Genomic DNA, 14,923 nt, shown 5'->3' on the forward strand with positions numbered 1-14,923 from the left:
TTCTCAATAGTCTAAATTGTATGAAACTTGCTGCTGACCTGAACACTTCTGACCCCTCCATATAGTGTAAAATGGGTGACTAGCAGAATGATAGTGATCTTCCCCAGGTGGAAAGAGTTGTGGTTACTATGGGATGGGCTTTTCTGTTCCAGAACTGTCAGTGGAATGTAATGTCCTGCAGAGCCAACCCACTTGTGCAGGAGCTGATTAGTGTTTTCAGTCATCAGGGTCAGCGTGGAAGGCCTACAGTACTTGGATTTTAGGCTGGCTCTCCATTATAATGTTTACATCCATTCCCCTGGAGGTACTGTATCTGCCCAGCTGAGCTGTTTTTCCCTGCCACCCTTCTGCCCCAATGAAGTGATTGGGTTAAACCAAAAGTGGCTCTACCCTTTATTCAGAAGGCTTTGGCTCTCCTGGATTCATTGAGATGCAAACAGTATTCTGCTGTGCAGTGCCAACCTTTGGAAATCTGAGAGGAAAATGGTATTCTGGCCCCTCCTTGTCATGGTGTGGAGTGGTCAATATAAAAGGTTTGAAAGTAACCTCTCCTGCTTAGCAAGCTGTCTGATAGAATTAAATGGCATGAGATCAGTAATGTTTCACATGAACTCTTGTGCAGTGTTTTGCTCCCTCCACAGTTGAATATAAGATTACTCTGCTCTAATTGATTATTTTACATGGCACAGTTTTGTATTCAATTTAAAGTATCAGTTATGGAATTGAGGGAGGAGGTGGTGAGAAGGAAGTTTGGAGTGTTTTCACTGGTAACAAGTTGTACAATTTGTGTGGTGATGTGCCCATTTGGCTTCCTTTATTTCCTTGGATATCAAACATTGCTCAATATTGGGGTGGCGCAGTGGGAAGAGTGGCTGCCTCTCAGCTGCAGCAACCTGGATTCAATCCTGACCTCAAGTTTACATGCTCTCCCTCCGTGACTGTAGGTTTCTGGGTGCTCCATTTTCTCCCACATCCCAAAGACACAGCCAAGTTAATTGGCTGCTGTAAAAAGTTCCCTGTGTAGGTGAGTGGTAGAATCTGGGAGTTCTTGGGAATGTGGAGGGAATAAAATGGGCTTTGTTTAAATGTGTGCTTGATGGTGGGCTGAAGGGCCTTTCCATGTTACATTGCACTTGGTTTGTGTTGTGGTCGGTTTGATTTGTTGTCTTTGGGTGTTAAACTTGTCCAGTTGTTGTGGAAGAGTTGCTTTGTCATGGCTACTATTTAACTTCCCATTCCTTTGCTGGAGATAGTTGGTCTGTGCTAGTGGTGGTCGTGCTGTTTGCACATTAGTTGCTGTTAGTAAAATGAACTCTTTCCTGTGGAGTTCTTTGGAGTATTCTGCAATTGAGCAGTGCTCAAAATCCAATTTATCACTGCCCACAAGAGGGAAAAAATTAACGATAAACACATTGGATTGGATGAGAAATAACCTGTTGTCAGCAATTGTAGAGAAAATGCTGGACTCTATAATGGAAGTTATAATGAAAGTAATAGACCTTCAAGAATAATAAGATTGAAAACAAACATTTATGAAAGGTAAGTAACTAACCTGCTAGAATGCTTTGACAATATGATCAGTAGAATTGAGGAGGAACTAGGGCATGTCTATTGGATTTCTGGGAGGCTTTCGATTAAGACCCCACAAGGTTGGTCAATAAGATTAGACTGCATGCAAATGGAGGTAATCCAGTGTAACCAGAATAATGGAGTTGTTCTGAGAAGACTGTATTGTGATTTTTTTTTTTCCCCATAACACAAACCCCCTCTTCATTGAATCCCAGGAGTTGCAGTGGAAATGCATTCATATGGGAAGTTCTCAACAGTAATGCCCTATGAGTTTGCAGTCTATAGGCAAGGGAATTCTGATTGTATTGTAGGCAGAAGAGGAAGGGTGGTTTTAATTAACTAGAAATGGAGGTGTAGTAAGACGTGGATAGAGAATTGGTTATTTGATAAAGCAAAGTGAATCAAATTGTTACCTTTTGAATACTACAGTGATTGGTGTTTAAGCTCTAGCTATTCTCAGTGATTTATCTGAGGGAACCAAGTGCCATATTTCCAAGTTTGCTGAATTTTGAACAAGGTTATCATTGAGAGAATGGAGGATGTCTTGGGGGGTGGGCAGAAGTATGGGCAAGCTGACTGGGTGAGAACATGGCAGATCTAATATAATTTAGAATAAGGAAGTTCTTGACTTTGTTAAAGTTGAGTATTTGTTAAATGATGTGTAAAGGCTGTTTCTATATGTCATCGAAGGCTAATATTCAGGAACAGCAAGGTATTAGGTGGGCAAATGTTAGCCTTTGAGAAGGATTCCTTATTGAAATAAGGAAGTATTTTTACAGTTCTATAGGGCTTTGAGTCTACATCTGGAGTTCTGTGTAGTTTTTCTTTTGCCAAGAAAGAACGTCCTTGGGTAAGAGACCATATGCCTAAATCCAATCTCCTACAGAGGGATTGAATTAAGATTTGAGATTGGTTCCAGGGGCAGTTAATTTGCTGTGTGGCAGGATTGAATTGACAGGGACTATTATTTAGAGTTTAGTATGGGAGGTGATCTCATTGGAATTTACAAAATTCTTTGAGCTCAATAGAAGTAGGGAGAATGTTTCTTCTAGCTGAGGTGTGTAGGCCCAGGGTGCACAATCCTAAAGGTAGCAACAAACAATTTGCTGAAAGAACTATCAAGCAGCATCTGTGGGAAGAAAGGAATTGTCAATATTTCAGATCAAAATCCTGCATCAGGGTTGTGAGGAGAGATGGCCAGTACAATGAGAAGGAGTGGCAAAAAAGAATTGAAGTGGTTGGTGGACTGAAGGGTGTAAGATGACATGCAGGTTGTGCTGGGTAGGGGAGGTGAGCAGGGATGGAGTTGGAAGATAGTGGCAGGTGAATGATGGAGGCACAGGAAAAAGGGAAAAAACAGATGGAGTAAGGTGGGGGGGATGGGAGTGTGAAGATAGGAGACAGCTGCTGGAGGGAGATGAGGAACACAGGTACCAGTGGATTTGTAAGTAAAGGAGATGAGAACCTGAACCATTGGGGGGGAGGTGGAGTGAACTGCAGTTGGAACCAGGTTGGGGGGGGGGGGGGACCTGTGTGAAGTGGGTGGATAGAATGAGGAGGGGGATGAAGATGGGTAAAGGGGGGCTGGGGTATGTGTGGGAAAGGGAACAAATATGGGAAGATCAGAAGTGGGTGGGGGAGAAAAGGGTTACCTAAAACTGGATATTCATGCCTTTGGGTTGTAGACTTCCCAGGTGGAATATAGTGTTCTTTCAGTTTGCATTGGCTTCATCCTGGCAGTGAAGAAGGCCAAGGATGGATAGGTCATAGTGGGAAGGGGAGTTGAAATGGTCTGCAACTGGGAGCTCAGGATGGCCATTGCAGACTGAGTGTAGGTGTTCTGTGAAACCATTGCCCACTCTGCACTTGGTCTCACTGATGTAGTGGAGGCCACAGTGGGAGCATTGAATGCAGTAGACAAGGTTGGAAGAGATGTAGGGACAAGTGTTACATCTATTGTGAGGGCAGGGATCAGGAAGGGATGGATGTGGAGGGATGAGTGGACCAGGGAGTCACAAAGGCAGTGGTCCCTGTGGAAGGCAGAAAAGGATGGGGGAGGAGATGTGGTGGGATTCTACTGCATCTTGTGGAAATGACAATTTTTTTCTGACGCGTCTCTCCCTTTTCTAGATCTGTCTCCGTTACAGGAGACAAACTATCCACTGGTATTTACTATAAACCCACCAACTCCCACAGCTACTTAGACTACATCTCTTCCCACCCTGTAAGGTTGCCATTCCTTTGAGTTTGTCTCCTCCATTCTACTCTAAGATGAGGCCTTCCATTCCAGGACTTCTGAAATGTCCTTTTTCAGGAAGCATGGCTTCCCTTCTGCAATGGTTGATAGTATCCAATCTCGCATCTCCTCTGATTTTTGTACTTCTGCTCTCACCCTGCCTCCTCCCAGACAAGAGTTCCTGAATCCTCACTTTTCACCTCAGAAGCCTTTGTCCAGCACATCATCCTTCATCTTTTCTGCCAGCTGCAATGAGATCCCACCACCATTTTCTCCCCACCCCTTTCTGCCTTCTGCAGGGACCACTCCCTCTATGACTCTGGTCTGCTCCCAGTTGTAGACCATTTCAACTCCCCTTCCCATTCCCACACTGACTAGTCCACCTTTTGGCCTTCTCTACTGCCAGGATGAAGCCCAACACAAACTGGAGGAACAGCACCTTGTATTCTGCCTTGGTAGTCTACAACATAATGGTATGAACACTGAGCTTTCCAATTTTAGGTAACCCTTTTTCTCCCCTGCCCCAACCCCCTCCAGTCCTCCCATTTTTGTCCCCTTTCCCCCACACCCCCCAGCTCCCCTTCACCCATCTTTGTCCCTCCACCCACTTCACACATGTCCCCCCTCCAAAAAAAAATCTAGTTCCAACTGCTGTTCACCTCTCCCCTAATGGTTTCCAACTCACTTTAACATCCGAATCTGACAAATACATGAACTCTGATCTCAGTACCATCCAAATGTGCCTCCTTTTGGAGCAGTCATGAGCCAGGGATTCCCAGGAGCTTACAGGGATGTTGCTTCTCAGTTTTGAGGATTTCCTTGAATCTCTGCCCACCTGGTACTCTAACAGTACAGAATAGAAAATAAAAACTAATGGTAGGGTCTTTAGTCTGAAACAGTAACCCTACTTCTCTCCAGATACTGTCTGCCCTGCTAAGTTTCTATCATTTTATTTCAGGTTCAGAGTACTATGGTTAAGTGTGGTGTTGGTCATTTGAGTGATGTGACCTGTTCACTGATTGTGATTACTGCTGGAGATGTTGGTGCAGGATACTGATCTTGGTTTCTTTTCCTGCTGTTGGATTTGAAGGATTTTGTGGACTCGGCTATTTCCAGTGCTTTGAGCTGCATATTTGTAGGCAGGGATCACTGTTGCCCAGTACACATGGTGGGTAATAAGGCTCCTGTGTGGACCACAGACTCTTCCGCAGATGGGGCAGAAGGTCATGAGTTGGATGGGTAGTTTGAGGTGGCATGCTCTTGCTGGTCTTTATGCTCACAATGCATAGACTTGAGCTTCTCAAAATCACCTTGCCCCTACTCCACTTTGGTTGTGGGCTAGGGATTCATAATTATGCAGCACAGAAATGCCTTTTGGCCCAATTTGTCCATGCTGACCCAGGTGCCTACCTGAGGTCCCATCTGCCTGCATTTGGTCCACTTCCCTCTAAACCTTTCCCATCCATAAACCTGTCCAAATGTTACAAATGTTGTAATTGTACCTGCCTCTACTACCTCTGGCAGCTTGTTCCATATACCTATCACCCTCTAAATAGGAAAAAGTTGCTCCTTGGGTCCCCTTCAGATATATCCCCTCTCACCTTAAATCTGTGCCTTCTAGCTTTGGACTATTCTATCCTGGGATAAGGTGTGATCTTATTTATGCTCCTTGTGATTATACATACCTCTATAAGGTCACCCCTCAACCTCATACATTCAAGGGAAAACGGTCCCAGTTTATTCGGTCTCCCCTGATAACTCAAGCCCTCCAGTCCCAGGAACATTCTTGTGAATTTTTTCTGCACCCTCTAGCTTAAACAAATCCATGTAGCTGGGAGACCAGAACTGCGCACAATACTGCAAGTGTGGTCTCACCAACAACTTGTACTGTTGTAACACGACATCCCAACTGTATTCAATGCCCTGACTTAAGGAAAGCATGACAAACAACTTAACCACCCTGTCTACCTGTGTCACCACATGAGTACTAGGAGTAAGTGTGGATGTTGCATTTCCTCAAGGGGTCTTTAATCTTTTCCTCTGTCCACCTGTGATTTTTCTGTGACAGCTTGGAATAGTCTGTCCATTTCAGGACATTGGTATCAGGCAAGCAAGTAATGTGGCTTGCCCAATGTAGTTGACTGAGTGTAACTCCAGCCTCCGCTGGAGATGTTGAAAAAGGACACTGATATTGCTGAGAGAACATTGGTAGCTTTCCAGTGCCTCAAGGTGCCTGCTGCAGGTTGTTCAGGTCTCAAGCTTTGTGCCAGGTCTGAGTCTTGGTCTTCAAACATCCTTTTCCTCAATTGACCAAGACTCTAGCACATTGAAGCTGATGGTAATGTCTGCCTTCACTGAGAGGTGGCTTTTGAGATGGGGGAAGTGGTCCATGTTTCCTGGGGACTTTTATTATCAGAGCACAGTGTGTGATGGGAGCTGGTTTGTAGAGGACTTTGGTCTTGCAGATGTTGAATGCAAGACCTCATCTCTCCTAGGCTTTAGTGAAGAAATCTCAGCTTGGTCTGAGTGTGTGCAAATTCAGGGACTGCCTGCAGCTCATACTGAGGTTTGGGAGGTCTTAGTGTAGTTGCTGTAAATTGAATGACCTCCCATTAGTTCTAAAGATTAGTTCTATTCCCACAGGGTATTTGTTGAGGTGTAACATTGTGATGAGAGATTGAGAAGTGTTGGGGCAGTGATACAGCCTTGTTTGACACCTGTCTTCACTGAGATCGGTTAGGGCCAAGGCTTGAATATTATGGAGCAAGTTTAAGATGAAATCTGATTTCTTGCAGCCAGCTGGATTTCAGGGTGTCCCTCCAGATCAGTGGAATCAAATGAAAGACTTCAGCAAGGTCTTTAGAAACTCCATGTGCAGTGGCTGGCCCTGCTCCTTGTATTTTGGTGGTGTTGCAGGATGAAGGATTCAGAGAGCAGGTCTTTAGCCATTGGGAGGAGATGATTGAGAAGGGCCCTGGCAATGTCTCTGTGGTGTTTAATACAGCCACCTAATTATAACAGCAGCCAGGGATGAGGCAGACCCATATGACAATCTCAGCAATTAAAGGCCAGGGAAGATAGAGGCTTGGACCAAAAGAGAGAAGTAGGAAATGTTCATAAAGAAACAACCATATTGGGTAGGGACTGTGAGAAGGAGTTTCAAATGAGGCTGCATGGGATGAACAGCAAATGGGCAGCAATCATCACAGGGAGACCTCCACACAATTGGGGAGATGGGAGATCAAGCTTCTGACAAGCATAAAAACACTAATGTGCTAATAGTGGGGGATTACAATTACTCAACTATTAACTGGAATGTAGTACTGTAAAAGGTATTGAGAGTGTAGAATCCCTAAACTGCATTGAAGAGACTACTTTTAGTCAAAGTAGCAAGTCCAGTGAGGGGTGTTGGGTTGAGCACAATCTGGATTGAGTTTTTGGGAATGAAGCTACTGCAAGTAAGTTTTCTTTTCACTTGTGCATACATGTACTTGTGCATGTGACAAACTCCATTTTGATTTTTGACACATGGAGGGAAAATCAGTGGGAGAAAACTTGCAGTAATGAACATAATTCTATTAGATTTAGAGTGTCATGTGACAGGAGTGGTTGGTGGGGACAGTAGAGCAGATTGGGAAATTGCAGAGGGAATGATCCCTTGGAAATGTGATATGATAGAATCTTGTTGGAAATTGCAGAGGCTCTTGACTATAATTTTTCAATCCTCTGGCTGTGGTGCCAGGTGATTGGACTACTGCTAATGTTTCAAAAGGAGAGGAAGGTTTAAACCAAACCATTACAGGCCACTGGTGGGAAAATTAGCAGAATCCATTCTAAGGGGTAATAAACCTTCAGTTAGAAAGGCACAGATTAATTGGGGGGGGGGTCAGGATGGGTTTAAGGGAAAAGTCATATGTATCCTGATTGCATTTTTAAGAGGAGGTAATGAGGATCAATGAGGGCAGTGTGGTTGATGCAGTCTATGGTGTTTTACCAAGGTTTTTGACAAGGTCCCACAGCTTGGTCAGAAAAGTGAAAGCCCATAGAATCCAAGGCAGAGGGCACATTGACTCTAACTGGCTGAGTGAGAGGAAGCAGAGGGCAATGGTTGACTGTGTTTGTGACTGGAAGGGGATGTTACCTGTGGTGGGGGGGGGGGGGGGGGTGGTTTCCAGGTCTTAGCACACAGTTTCTTGCTTTCTGTAATAATTTAGAATTGAATGGAGGAGATGATAAAGAAGTTGACAGATGATATGAAAAGTGTTTGATTGATGGTGAGGAGGAAATCCTTACACTGCAGGAAGATGGAGGTGGTGTGGTCTGTGTTCCAGAAGGACAGCAAAATGGAATTTAATCGAGAGGTGTGAGGTAATGCAAGTGGGGAGGTGCAACATGGCAAACAGCAGGACAGTGAGTGGTGTGGCAGAACAGGGACCCTGGAGCATATGTTCGTAGATCTTTAAAGGTAGGGGACAGATCAACAAGGGAGTTTTAAAAAAAAAAGTGTAGTTAGTATCTGAGGCAGAGTACAAGAGCATGGAGCAGGCTTTGCTCAGTTCCAGCTTAACTACCAGGTGCAGGTGGGATTGGGGTGGACAGCACTTTTGTAATGACAGTGAAATGATGGAGACATTAGTGGTTTGAATTACAAGCAGGTGATGTATGGGAAAGGATTCAGGATTTAGAAGACCTGCACTGTGATTACTGATACATCACTGTGTACAGTGAGGAGTTGGAGAATATTCCCACTGGCATCCACTGTGTGTGTGACTGGAGGTGGCAACGGAGATCAGAGGGGCATTGTGTTACTTGGAGATAGTGCAAGAAGACCTTTGACTTAAATCAGAAAAGGTGAGGATGACTTGATTTTATATAGCACCTTCGTGGACTCAGATTAGCCCAACATGCTTTGCACCCAATGAAGTACTTGAACTGATCACTTTGTAGTGTAGGTGATGGGGGAGTCAGTTTGATGGGAACAGCAACCCATCTGTTAACAGCTGTGTGATAGCAAATTATTTCAGTGATGCTGAGTGAGGATTGGCCACTACACCTAGGGTAACTCAACTACTCTCCTGAGTGTGACACGGTATTTTTTGTCTGCCTGAAAGAGCAGATAAGGCCTCAGTTTAATGTCTCATTCATAAGACAACACTTTCAACCATGCAGCACACCCTCAAAACTACATAACAGGCACCTGACCAGGTCAAGATGTGTGCCACTGTGGTACATTTATCAAAATTCTATGGTGGCTATACCCATACTGACCCTCCCTGTAATGATGGAATGACACCTCCAAATAAGTCAGGCACCTGACCACCTGCAGATCTGATGCTTAATGGAATACTTGGTTAGAATGTGATTGTCATTGTGCTGCTTTCAGACTGCCTTGGTTGGTGTTCTCACAGCTGTCATCAGCCACATTTGAGGATGGTACCCCATACCTCCTAGAAGCCACTCCTTACAAGCCTGACTCCAGATTAGTCAGAGAACAAAGCCAATTGTTGAACAAAAACATCACAACAGTTCTCTTGGGATCAGGTATGCAGCTGAATAAACTTTGTGACTGCGTGTCGGCTGAATGTCGATGGATTTGGGTCCCTTGGGTTTGCAGTTACTGTAATTGATCCAGAAGTGTGGATTTCCATGTGTGCAGTCCATTCTCTACACCTGCAGAAAGCCAGCCAGAGAGACATACAAGCTGAGTGTCATTGTGAGAGAACATGTAATGGCTGGCCCTGATTTCTTGTTTAGAAGAGACTTGATAAGTCTTTAGCAGAACTGGGAAGATCTGGAGACAGTGAAGTTCAGGGCACTGCCCCTAGTCCTGATGGTGTGGTGACTAGAGGGCTGAACCTGCCCACCTGACAGGATGCCCTGAACTGCCAGCTTGACCTGGACCACAGGGTGTGCCAGCATTCTGCTGTTCCCTTCCCTGTTGTAAATCCCTCTACACCATCTCCTCGCCCCTCATCCAAAGCCAATCACAGGCAGCATCCATCCTCATCTTGAGTACCTGTCTGTATAGCTGCTACCCTCAGCAACAGTGGGACATTAGAAGGCAGCTGTGAGTAATGAATTATTGTACTGTAGCCTTTCAGAGATCTGTGGGCTGCCTTTCAGTGACATGTTTTGGGAAATCCTTGTGTACATTTTCAAATTTAAATACCAATTAAAATATTGTGGAGTTCACTCACTGAAATATTCAGGTCATAAACCAATCTCTGTAGGCAGTAACACTCAAATGTATGTGCCTATAGCATTCAGAAATTGATGGGCTGGTATCAGTTTCCTGATTTTGCCCAATGTAACCCCCTAATTAGACTTAAACTCATGCTGCTCAATATTAAAAATTTCCCCAATGTTTCATGTTGACTGCCTTTCACCAGAAGAGGTTAGATGAGCAGCATTTAAGCAAGTACAGAATCCGGTTTGAGGGTGGTGGGAAGTAACGAACAAGGTGGTGGAATGATGAAGGGACAAGATGAATTAAGATGCAACAAGAGACAGGTCCTCAGGAGCAGGGAATAGTCACAATACAGTAGAAGGGAGAAAGGTGGCAATACTAGTCCAGAGGTGAGGCAGAAGGAAGGCTGTGGGTCCTGTGGTTGAAGGCTTCCTCACCAGCTGGGAATCCAGTCCAGTGCCAGCTCCTGGTGCATATGCCCATCAGCCACCCAGCCAATCTGACAGCAGGGAAATCCACCAGAGATTCTGTTGTGTTCAGTGTTTACCAGAGGGGATGGAGGCCAAGAAGTGGAGGTTTGGACCTCTCCTGTGAGATCTCCTCCCTCACCAAACTCAGGAGAAAACCCTCAGCCAGAATCAGGTTTATTATTTCTAACTTGTATGTTGTGAAATTGTTGTTTTGTAGCAGCAGTACAGTGCAAAGACAAAATTACTGTAAATTACGAAAATAGTTTGAAAAAATAACAAGATAGTATTCATGGACTATTCAGAAATCTGGTGGTTGGCGGGGAAGAAGCCATGCAGTAAAATGGCAATAAACTCCACCTGACAGCATCCAAGCTTAATCTTAAGAGTAACTTTGAGAGAGTGATCATGATGGCTGTAGTGTAACTGGCAATGAGACATGAGGTCTAGTGGGAAAGTCTCATGCATTTTAAGGGCCTGCTTCCAAGTTTCTGTGGAGCAGGTATGGGTTAAGGTTCCTTCCATTGGGTTAAAGAATTCATAAGGTTCAACATGTCAGTTGATAGTACTCAAGGACCTGACTTCCCCAACTCCTCCTCTGCTCCCTTTGGTTGCACTACCCCTGGAATCTGGGACCAGGGTCAGAATGCTGGATGGAGCAAGATTAGAGGAAGGAGTCTGTGTGAAGTTTGTAAAGTCAGAGCATGTGATGTAGAGTTTGTGTTCACAGCTCCCTGGTGTCAGGGAAATATTGGAGCAGATCTGCTCTTCTCAATGTGTGTCTCCCTGGAGAGTCCTGTAAATGTGTTTTGGAAAATGGAAATGCAGTTGATAATTGGTGCCTGAAGAGACCCTTCCCTGATAAGTAACAGATGTGCTTCAAGGGAGACCCTGCTCAGTGTTGCTGGTGCCTGGGCTGGAGGGTTGGCTCAGTGCAGCAGATGATGCTGGCACCTTCCTGACAGTTCAATGAGTAAAGGTGTCCACCTGTGGTAGAACAAGTTAAAGACAGCCTCAATGGAAATAACAGGTTTCCTGCTGATTATTCCTTTATTCATTTTTATTTTTATTATTCATTTTGGGGACCTGAGTGTCACTGGCAAGACCACCATTTATTGCAGCGTCTGTGGAAGTGAGGGAGGGTGAATGGGGATTGGTGGTGTTGACCCAGGGATGCTGAATGTTACAGCAGCCTGTCATTGCCTGAAACCTGCCCCTTCTCCTGTGGTCACAGTGTTCTCGGTACCATAGCTTGAGTGTGCCAGTGGAGCCTTTGGCCAGGCTGACTGTTCAGTATCCCACTGTTTCCTTCTGTGACAACAGACTGCTTCAATGTCCCTCTAATCACTGATGTTAATTGGAGGGAAAACAGATGTTAATGAAACATCAGCATTACAAAGCCACAGAGAGAACTGACTCTCCCCTGTGATATTACACACCCTGATCCCTCCCTGCTGTGGCAGACCTCATTCCTTCATTAGTCACTTCCCTCCCTCACTATCTCAGAAGTAGGGATGTTCAATGATGATTGCACAATGTTCTGCTCATACCTTGTTGAATAATAGAACACTTGCAACACTTGCAAGAGCAAGACCTGGACAATGCAGAGGAATGAGCTGACAGTGATGAGTAACAATCACACCACAAATGCCAGACAGTGACCATTTCCAGCAAGAGTGTGACCACTCCTTGACAACATTACCATCACCGAATCTCTGACAGCCAACACCCTGGGTGTTACTATTGACTGAAAACTCAACTGAAGTGGTCCATTCTGTTGTTGTAAGAGCAACTCAGAGGCTGGGTGTCTTTACGCGTGGCCACTTCTTGACTTTTCCCATCATTTATAACGCACGAGCAGTGTGGTGGAATACATTTTGTGAGGACGTGTGCAGCACCAACAACAAGAAGCTTGACACCATCCAGGACAAAGCAGGTCACTTGAATGGCACCTCATCCACCACCCTAAACATTCACTCCCTGCACCAGTGTTACTCTGCAGTTTTGATGATATCTTCCAAACTTGTGGTCTCTACCAGCCAGGAGGATGGGTAGCAGATTCATATGAATACCATGTGTATTCACACAGCACTCTTAATTGGGCACAAATTGCTGATCCTTCATCATTGCTGGATTCTGGCACTCCCTACCTAACAGCACCCTGGGTATTCAAATTCATGACACTGGCATTTAGGAATGGACACTAAATGCAAATCTTGCCAGTGAAGATCACATTCTGTGAATGAATAAAAAAATAGAATGCCTCTTTCAAAGGTACAATCAGTCAAATGATCACCTGTGGTGTACTATTTCCAGAGGATTAGCAAACCAAAAAACGTAATGCCACTATTTGTGGAAGGTCAGAAAACAGGGAACCATAGGCTTGTCACAGGGAAAGTGTTAGAATCCATCATTAAGGAGTTAATAGCAAAACATTTAGAAAATCATAAGATAATCAAGCAGACTCAGCATGGTTTTATAAAAGGTAAGTTGTGTGTGATGAGGTTATTTGAGCTCTTCGAAAATATAATGAACAGGGTGGATAGAGGGGAACCTGTATATGTAGTGGTCGACAAGATGCCACATAAAATCACAATATAAGAATGTACAGGGTTGGGATGATATTTTGACATGGATAGGAGGTTTTCTAACTAACAGAAAACATAGGGTTGCTCAAACTATATCATGTTTAAACTTGGAAAAAATTAGGAGTGGTACTGTTGATCCTTCGCTTAAATTTGAAGATATTTGGAGTCCATTTATTCAATATTTTCACATGATGTAGATTCCCTTTCAATAACTTTCCAACTTGGAGGAACGGACTTGACGACATAATATGTTGTTATGTCGACATAGGCTGTTTCTACTGAGAAATTTTAGCCCAGTTTTTTTTTTGTTGTTTGTTTAAAAAATTTTTTTTTGTTTAGTTTATATTGTTTACAATTTTTTTCTTTCTTATCTTTTATATATATATAATCTTTTTCTTTCCTTTTTTATTATATTCATTTACTAAGAGATTGTTGGATCTACAGATTTTATATTTTATTGTTCTTTATGATTATCTATGCTATGATTGTTATCCTGATCTCTTTAATGTATAAATATTGATGTTATATATCAATATGTATTAATTTGAAAACTAATAAAAAGGTTGAAAAAGAAAGAAAACATAGGGTTGGGATAAGTGAGTTATTTCCAGATTGGCTTTAAGTAACTGGTGGATGCTACAGGGATTAATGCTGGGGGCTCAACTAATTACAATATTCATGATTAGGCTGAAGACACCGTGTGTACAGTAGCCAAATTTGCTGTTGATACTATGCTAAGATACTTAGCAAGTGTGAGGAGAACATGAGAAAACAAATTCTTATTGAAATGGAGTGAGATTAGAAGATGTCAGATTCAGATCAGTTTATTGTCATACACACCAGAATGCAATGAATTCCTTGCTCTCGTGAAGCTCACAGAGTAAACAGTGCACACGGTAATAATAATAAATACAACAATAAATACAGCAACAAGCGCAAAACAACAGAATGGTGCAAAGATAGTTGTGTTGTGATAACAATGGATCTAAGGGAACATTAAAAAAATTGGCATGTACATAGAATAAATCATGAGGAAGGTTTCAGGAAACGTGGCCGTTTATTGCAAGGGGTTAGAATATAAAAGTGGTGAAGATTTGATGCAAATTTTCAAGGTGCTGCTGAAACCGCTCCTGGGGGACAGTTGTCCATATTTAAGGAGGATATACTTGAATTGGGGGCAGTGCAAACTTAATCCTCTGACTGCATTATTCGGGATTGTTGGAGAAAAAGATATAACTTTGAAGACTTCTGATCTACCCATTCTGGCTTTTATTTCTCTTATAGCCAGGAGGGCTGTGTTGCTTAATGGAAGGAAATTACTCTGCCTACTCATGCTCAATGGTTACGGGATGTTATGTTATACCTGAATCTAGAGAAGAGCCGTTGTTCAGTTCTTGAATCTAACTTAGACTTTCAAACCCTGTGGGGACCTTTTCTGAATTATTTTCAAAACCTTTGATTTGGTGACTAAAGTATAGACATTGGCTGATATTGTTAGGTTTTAAGCATTTTTCCTTGTCTTCTCTTTTATCAAACAGCTTCGGTTTTGGTAGTGGGGGTAGATTTTTTTTATAATAAAAATATTCCAATTTTTTCTTTATTAACTATTACATGTGATTATTAATTTAGAGTATTGTGATCTTTATGATTTAACACAATGTATTAGTATTTTTATCCTCTTTTTTGATACATGTACTCTATTTTTTTCATGGATTTAATAAAAATATTGTAAAAGAATTGGGGGCAGTGCAGAGAAGGTTGATTTCTGGGATGAAGAGGAATTGAAACTCTACCGTAGAACCTCTATGAAGAGAGGATGAGCAGGTTGGACGGATACTCATTGGAGGTTAGAAGAAAAGAGTTGTAATCTTACATA

Source organism: Pristis pectinata, chromosome 3 (assembly GCF_009764475.1).
Source record: "Pristis pectinata isolate sPriPec2 chromosome 3, sPriPec2.1.pri, whole genome shotgun sequence".
Lineage (NCBI taxonomy): Eukaryota > Metazoa > Chordata > Chondrichthyes > Rhinopristiformes > Pristidae > Pristis > Pristis pectinata.